Consider the following 7,390-nt stretch of genomic DNA (forward strand, 5'->3'; position numbering starts at 1 on the left):
CCAAGTGCTGCTGCTGCTGGGCACAGCTGCTGTGCCAGCACTGATCTGCCCCCAGGTCCGCACACAGACATTGCTGCTGCAGCTCCAGAGAAGGCAACAAAAGGGCATCTCCAGAGAAAATTTTGCTGGGAGGTTCTTTAGTTCCTTTAAAGCCACCGAGAGCACAGCCCCGAATCGACACAGTCGGTGGCCACAGGGATAGTGGAGAGAAACAAAATGAGAAATGGCACAAACCATGACATTTATTTGTACACAAGATTAAAAAAAGTACAACAAAACAAAACAAAGAAAACCCTCCAAAATGAAACACATAAGAATATCAAAGATGACTTTTATTACAAGTGATTTGAAGAAATTGGCCAGCAGTTTAATAATTCTGAAAGCATCCAGTCATCAGTCTCCACACTGCAGCCTTGAGCTCCTGGTTCCTCAGGCTGTAGATGAGGGGGTTCAGGGCTGGAGGCACCACTGAGTACAGAACTGAGAGTACCAGATCCAGGGATGGGGAGGACATAGAGGGAGGCTTCAGAAAGGCAAACACTGCAGTGCTGATGAACAGACAGACCACAGCCAGGTGAGGGAGGCAGGTGGAAAAGGCTTTGTGCTGTCCCTGCTCAGAGGGGATCCTCAGCACGGCTCTGAAGATCTGCACATAGGAGAAAATAATGAATACAAAACAGCCAAGGGTGAAACAGGCACTATTAGCAAGAAGACCCCGTTCCCTGAGGTTGGAGTGTGAGCAGGAAAGCTTGAGGACTGGGGGCACATCACAGAAGAACTGGCCCAGCACATTGCCATGGCAGAGGGGCAGGGAAAATGTATTGGCTGTGAGCAGCAGAGCATGGAGAAAGGCACTGGCCCAGGCAGCTGCTGCCATGTGGGCACAAGCTCTGCTGCCCAGGAGGGTCCCGTAGTGCAGGGGTTTGCAGATGGACACGTAGCGGTCATAGCACATGATGGTCAGGAGAGAAAACTCTGCTGCAATGAAGAAAGAAAAAGAAAGAGCTGAGCAGCACATCCTGTGTAGGAGATGGTCCTGGTGTCCCAGAGGGAATTGTGCATGGCTTTGGGGACAGTGGTGCAGATGGAGCCCAGGTCAGTGAGGGCCAGGTTGAGCAGGAAGAAGAACATGGGCGTGTGCAGGTGGTGGCCGCAGGCTACGGCGCTGATGATGAGGCCGTTGCCCAGGAGGGCAGCCAGGGAGATGGCCAGCAAGAGGCAGAAGTGCAGGAGCTGCAGCTGCCGCGTGTCTGCAAATGCCAGCAGGAGGAAGTGGCTGATGGAGCTGCTGTTGGACATTTATGGTGCCTTGGCATGGGGATCTGTAAAAAAGGTAATAATGGAATTTTATTTTTTATTTAAAAAGTTAGTTGTGTGTTTGGAGAGGACTTTGAATATCCCAGCACAGCTTAGGGGCAGTTTCCCCTCAGTGCCTGCCTGGAGGCACTAGGCTCTGCTGCCTGGAGCTGTCCCTGCCAGCAGCTGCTTCCCTGTGCCCAGGGCTGGGTTCTGCCATTGCTGCCAGAGCCCAGCCCAGCCCTGGGGACTCAGCTCTGCCCTGCAGACCCCTCCCAGCTCAGACACTGCCCATGGGCTGCTCAGGATCTGCAGGCTCTGCAGGCTCTGATGGCAATGTCAGAGCAACTCTGAGGAGGCTGGAAATGAAACAGTGAATCTGCCTACAAGGGACCCTGTGCTTATTTATTTCACAGCCTGCTTTATTAGGATCTTACAGAAATTCTGTTTGTTTTTCTCAGCCTGAATTCAGAGATGAATTTCTATATGTAATATCCTAACAAGATCAAAAAAGGATGAGTTTTCCTTTCATGCAGCCTCTGCCTCCCTGTGCTTCATGTATAATCTACTCGGAAATGTTCTGCAGTTAAATGTCATGCTGGGAGAAGTCCTGAACAATGCAACATCCTCACCACACAAGGAGAACACTTCCAAGCCTTACCAGCTCTTTCCTCCCACCAAGATCTTGTCCCCCCTCTAGATCTGGGAGAAGCTCCCGGGGCTGGCTGAGAGCTGTCCCTGGCAGGCAGCAGAGTCCCTGCCCCAGCCCAGCGCCCTGGGCTGCAGGACCCTGCTCTGCAGGACAGCCCTGGGCACCCCTGGCTCTCTGCACAAGAGATAATCAGAGAATGTACTCACAGGGTCTGCAGGCATTGGGATATTCCAGCTTTAGGAGATGGCTCCAGGAGCTGCAGCTGCATTGTCCTGCCGCCAGAGGTTCCTGTGCCAAGGGCTGGCAGTGGTTGTGCCCCAGGCACTTCTCAGCACCTTCCCAGCCCTGACTGATTGAAGCTCTCTGTGCCTCTGTGCTGTGCCTGGGGTGGCTGCAGGCAGTGCCCCAGCCCTGCCGGGCTGGCAGAAGAGCTGCTCATCAATAGAAATGTGCTTTTGAAGCTCTTCTTGGTTACCAGGAGCTGCCTCCTCTGTGCCAGGAGCCCAGCCCAGCTCAGCTGCACAGACACAGCACAAGGACTTTAATGAGCCTCTGGGGCTTTGTGCTCAGGCCCTGCACATCAGTCCCTGAGAGGGAGCTGAAGAAACCTCTCCAGAACTCCAAGTGAGAATCCAACTCCAAAGTTTCTTTCACTTTTAATGGGTCCCATTGAGGGACACGACTGAGAAAGTGTCCCCAGGCCCCAGGCAGAGCAGAGAACTGGAGGCAGTGCTGACAGGTGGGGACAAAGAGAAGCCAAGTCTTGGTGCCCTGGGCCACAGCAGGGTCTGTGCCACCAGGGGCTGGGAGGAGACACCTTGTCCTGAGGCACTGGGGCCTCCTGGCACAGCCCCAGCCAGGCTGGCCACTGTCAGCCCCTTTTCCTGCCCTCAGCATCCCCCCCTAGCCCACATCCCAGTGGCCTCAAGGATCTGCTGGAAGGAGTCCCTGGGGAGCCTTGCTCAGCAATGGCCCTGGGGGCTCCTGAATGCTCCCAAGGACTGCAGGTTTTTCAAAGGACTTTGGGTTTGGCTTTTGCCTGGGAGTTTCTGAGAGGTTTCTGTACAATCATGGCCTCCAATTATCTGCTGTAATTAGTCCCTGGAGAGGCTTTGTCAGTAACAACACTCAGTGGGGCTCATTAATGCTTCAAGGTGCTGCAGTTATTTTAAGGTACTTGGTGTTTCCCTTTTGGATACAGACTCTGTGAGAGCTTTGTGCAATCATGGCTCCAATTATCTGCTTTAATGAGTCCCTTGAGAGCTTTGTACTGACACTCGGTGATGCTCATTAATACTTTGAGATACTCAGGGTTTTTAAGGTACTTTGGAATTTCCTTCCCACACTGAGTCTCTCCAATTCTCTCCTCCAAGGAGTCCATTAGGAGCCTGTGCTGGGGATGGACCTCAGTGGGACCCATTCATGCCTCAAGACTCTTTGGGTGTTTCTTCTGCCTTTGACTCCTGGAAAGGTTTGTGCAATCTCCTCTCAGGCCCTGAGGTTCCAGGGCTCAGCTCCAAATGCACCACGGGGCTCATTAGGATCAAGCAAGTCCTGACAAACCATGGCTCTGCCTTGATTTCCCTCTGGTTTGTGCAGTTCATCAGGAACTGTAGTGGTTTTGCTTCACCAATTCGAGATTTCTTTGCCAACTCATCAATTAGTTTGGTTGGTTCAGTGTCGGCTAATTACCAGTGCACTCACTAGAATATCGTTACTCATTTCCTTCTGTGAGACAGGCTTAGGAGAAAGGCAATGTAGGCTCAAAACTTTAAAAGGGTATAAAGAAAAGTTCATAATTAGTAATAAATATTAAGAGTAATATTTGTTATTATATAATAATTAGTAATAGATATTACTCTTAATATTTATTACTTATAATGAAGAAAACTTTCAGGACACTTCTCTCCCCACAACCTTTTCTTTCTTACTGGCAACATAAAGAGACAAAACCTAGAATTTTCAATTATTTTATCACCTGTAGAATAGCCTTTCTTCAGTTCACTTAGGGAGACGAGTCTCTCTTTCATACTATGGAGACTTCTCCATAAGTAAACAGTTCTCTCGTGTCTCTCAATTTCCACAAATAGCAGCTACCCCAAAAACCTGCAATCATGAAGTCCCTCCCATTTTTTCACTGCCTTTTCCACAGCTGTGTTTTTGGGCCATGCTAACTTATGGGGTATTACTTTAAAGATTAGCAGCTAAGAGCAAAGGTTCTCTTCATCTATTTCTGAAATCATCTTCATCTCTGCAAATAGAGATCTTCTTCTTTTCTCCATGAGGGCACAAGGTCTCATCACTCTTTTTTTTCTTAGTTTAAACTTCTCATGGACGACCTTTGCTGAACAAGTCATCTCCCCATACTTTTCAAGGCTTTATAGGGAAAAAGAGAGTCTGATGGATCAATTACATCCTTCTCCATGGCTTTACACGAGGATTTCAGCCTCAAGATCAAGGCATCTCCTCATCCCTCCAATCTGGGACTCATCTTCCTCTTCACTGACCTCAGTGTCTCCATGTTGCTCCTCTTTGTGCCTGTATGTGGCATTCACGTTGTCTGGAAAAATTCCTTTGCCCAGGATTTTTTCCCTGGGAAGCTGAGAAGCCTCAGAGAAAAAACAAAACAGCAATTATCTCATTTTCTTCTCCTGTGTTTTGCTCCTTTGCAATGTGTTTGGAGATCGTCTACCAACAGGTGGTTGTTTCATTGGTTTCTGCTGTGAGTTCTTTGGACTCGATGGCACATTGGGGCCAAGCTCTGTCGAGACTCTGGAAACAGTCATGAGTTTCATTATTGTCTTTTTAATCTTCTGTAAATATCCTTTTTATATTCTTTAGTATAGTATAATTTAGTATTCTTTAATATATTATAGTACTGTAAAATAATAAGTTAGCCTTCCAAGAACATGGAGTCAGATTCATCATTCCTTCCTTCGCCTCGGGGGAATGCAAATACAATACATGCACTTTGTCCTTTTATCTCACTCGAGGGAGGATGGAAGCACTGACAGAGTTCATATCTCAGCCAGGGCCTGCGGATGGTTCTGTGACCCCGGCCGGGCTCGGTCCTTGTGGCCGGAGCTGTTTTACCATGGAGGTTTCTGCAGCGGCTGCGCTGGGGCTGTGTCAGGATGGGCCGCGCTGGGGCAGGGCCAGGATCTCAGCAGCCAGGCCAGAGCACAGCAGCAGCACGGCCGGGGCCGATGGCTTCTCCTCCCCCTGCCTGGGGGTTGTGGGTGAACCCCAGCGGTGGCAGAACCTCCCGGGGCTGCTCCTGGGGCATGGCGGATCCTGGCTCGGCCCGGGCTGGCGGCGGGGCAGGGCTCAGCAGTGCCCAGATGTTGGAACTGCAGCCATGGCCCGGCCCGGCCTCGGCCCCGCGGCCTCCCCTGCCCTGCCCGGCAGCCGATGGGGCCTGGCAGGGTCCCTGGGAAGGGGCCCGGCCCCACGGCAGGAGCCGCCTGGGCTGCCCTGGCTGAGACGGGGCTGGGTCAGCCTTGGTACCTCTGTGCCAGCCAGAAGGGAAAGAGACCCTCCCAGGCTTCTTCGTCTTTAAAATGTGTCTTCACAGAGCCATGTACAGTTTCCTTAGTGGTTTAACAGACTGTCAATTCTCAAAGCCAATTACTGATTGGTTTTTTTTTTTGTCAGACACGGAGGAAACTGCTAGCAGCTTCTCTTAGGACATCACTTCTGTGATGCAAAACCACCACAGCGGCACAGAGCACAGAGCTCCTTTGTCCATATGGAGTGGTCATGTGCTTGACATCTCAAAACCCCAGCTTGGGAGATCTCTGGGCCCTCCCCAAGGTGTTTTCAAATGCAAACATTCAGCTCAGAGTCTAATAAAATCGCCAGAGAACAGGGCAAGCTTGATCTGTCTATCCTGGCTACTTTTGTCTGGGAGCAGTCCTTGGATATTTGGAATTTGGGAGTTCAAATTCTAATTTTGGCCAAGGTCCCTGGACATGAACACTGGTTCTTTTCCATAGGAGGGAAGGAAGAGAGCCCCAGTGTTTCAGGGGCAGATGAGAGGTGACCACCAGAGGCCAAGGCCAGCCAGAGCCTGCAGGTTTTTTTCTGAGAGATGCCCTTGCCTACAGCAAATATTTTAGAGCATGTACCAATTTTGGCAATGGGCATCTGAAACGACAGACAGTATTTTCCATAGCAAGGAAAGCACGGAGCCCCAGTGCTCCAGGAGCTGATGAGAGGCAGTCCTTGACATCCCCAGACCAGACCTGTCAGGTGGCCCCTGGGAGGCCAAGCCAGCGAGACCTGTTCCATGTTCCCTCAGTTCCATGGGCCCCACAGTGTCCCAATGGTCCCTTGCTTCCATGAGGCCCTCAGGTGTCATAATGCCCCCGTGGCAACACCAGGCCCCACAGAGCCATAATGGTCTCTGGGTTCCATGAAGCCCCACTGTGTCACCATGGCCCCTTGGTTCCATGGGCTCCAATGGTGCCACAATGATCCCCTTGCTTCCATGGGCTCCAGTGGTGCCACAATGATCCCCTTGGTTCCATGGGCTCCAGTGGTGCCACAATGATCCCCTTGGTTCCATGGGCTCCAGTGGTGCCACAATGATCCCCTTGGTTCCATGGGCTCCAGTGGTGCCACAATGATCCCTTTGGTTCATGAGGTCCCCACAGTGTCCCTGTGATCTTCATGGGAAGGAAAGAACCCAGCCCCAGTGTTGCAGGGGCAGCCACCAGAGGCCAAGGCCAGCCAGCCTTGACGGCACTGGCAGATTTTGCCTGGGAGCAACCCTTGATATACAGAATGTTGGAGGTTGAATCCCAGTTTCAGACATGGACACCCAGAGGAGAAGGACGGTTCTTTTCCATAGGAAAGAAAGGATGGAACACCGGTGTTTGAGGGGCAGATGAAAGGTGGCCATCAGAGGCCTAGGCCAGCCAGACCTCTCTGTCCTGGTAGCATTGGTCTGAAAGCAACCCCTGGATATAGGGAATTTGGGAGGTGGAATCCCATTTTTAATAATTTCTTCATAGATTAGAAGGACAGTTCTTTCCACAGGAAAGAGAATACCATGCCTCAGTGTTTGGAAAGGAGGTGAGTGGTGGCTTCCAAGAGACCAAGGACAGCCAAGCCTGTCTTTTCTGGCAGCTTTTCCTTGGGCCAATTCTTGGATGTACAGGGTTTTGGAGATGGAATCCCAGTTTTAGCCATGGGCACCTTGTCAAGATGGATGGCTTTTTTCCTATAGGAAAGAAAAGCGTAAAATCAAAGTGCTTTGGAAGAAGATGAGAGGTGGCCACCCTCAGGCCAAGCTAGCCAGACCTGTCTCTCCTGGCACCTTTCATCTAGGGGCTGTCCTTAGACACAGGGCTTTTGGAGGTTGAATCTCAGTTTTGGCTGTGGGCGCCTGGACAAGAAGAAGAGTTCTTTTGTTAGAAAAGAAAGCACAGAGCCCATGGT

The 7,390-nt window shown here is 50.9% G+C and overlaps 1 pseudogene; it reads right to left on the bottom strand.

Annotated features, from left to right (window-relative positions):
* Positions 1-367: 367 nt before the first annotated feature.
* On the bottom strand, positions 368-1,299 carry LOC127060602 (olfactory receptor 14I1-like; annotated as a pseudogene).
* Positions 1,300-7,390: the final 6,091 nt, after the last annotated feature.

The sequence above is a fragment of the Serinus canaria genome, chromosome 25 (assembly GCF_022539315.1).
Source record: "Serinus canaria isolate serCan28SL12 chromosome 25, serCan2020, whole genome shotgun sequence".
Taxonomy (NCBI): Eukaryota; Metazoa; Chordata; class Aves; order Passeriformes; family Fringillidae; genus Serinus; species Serinus canaria.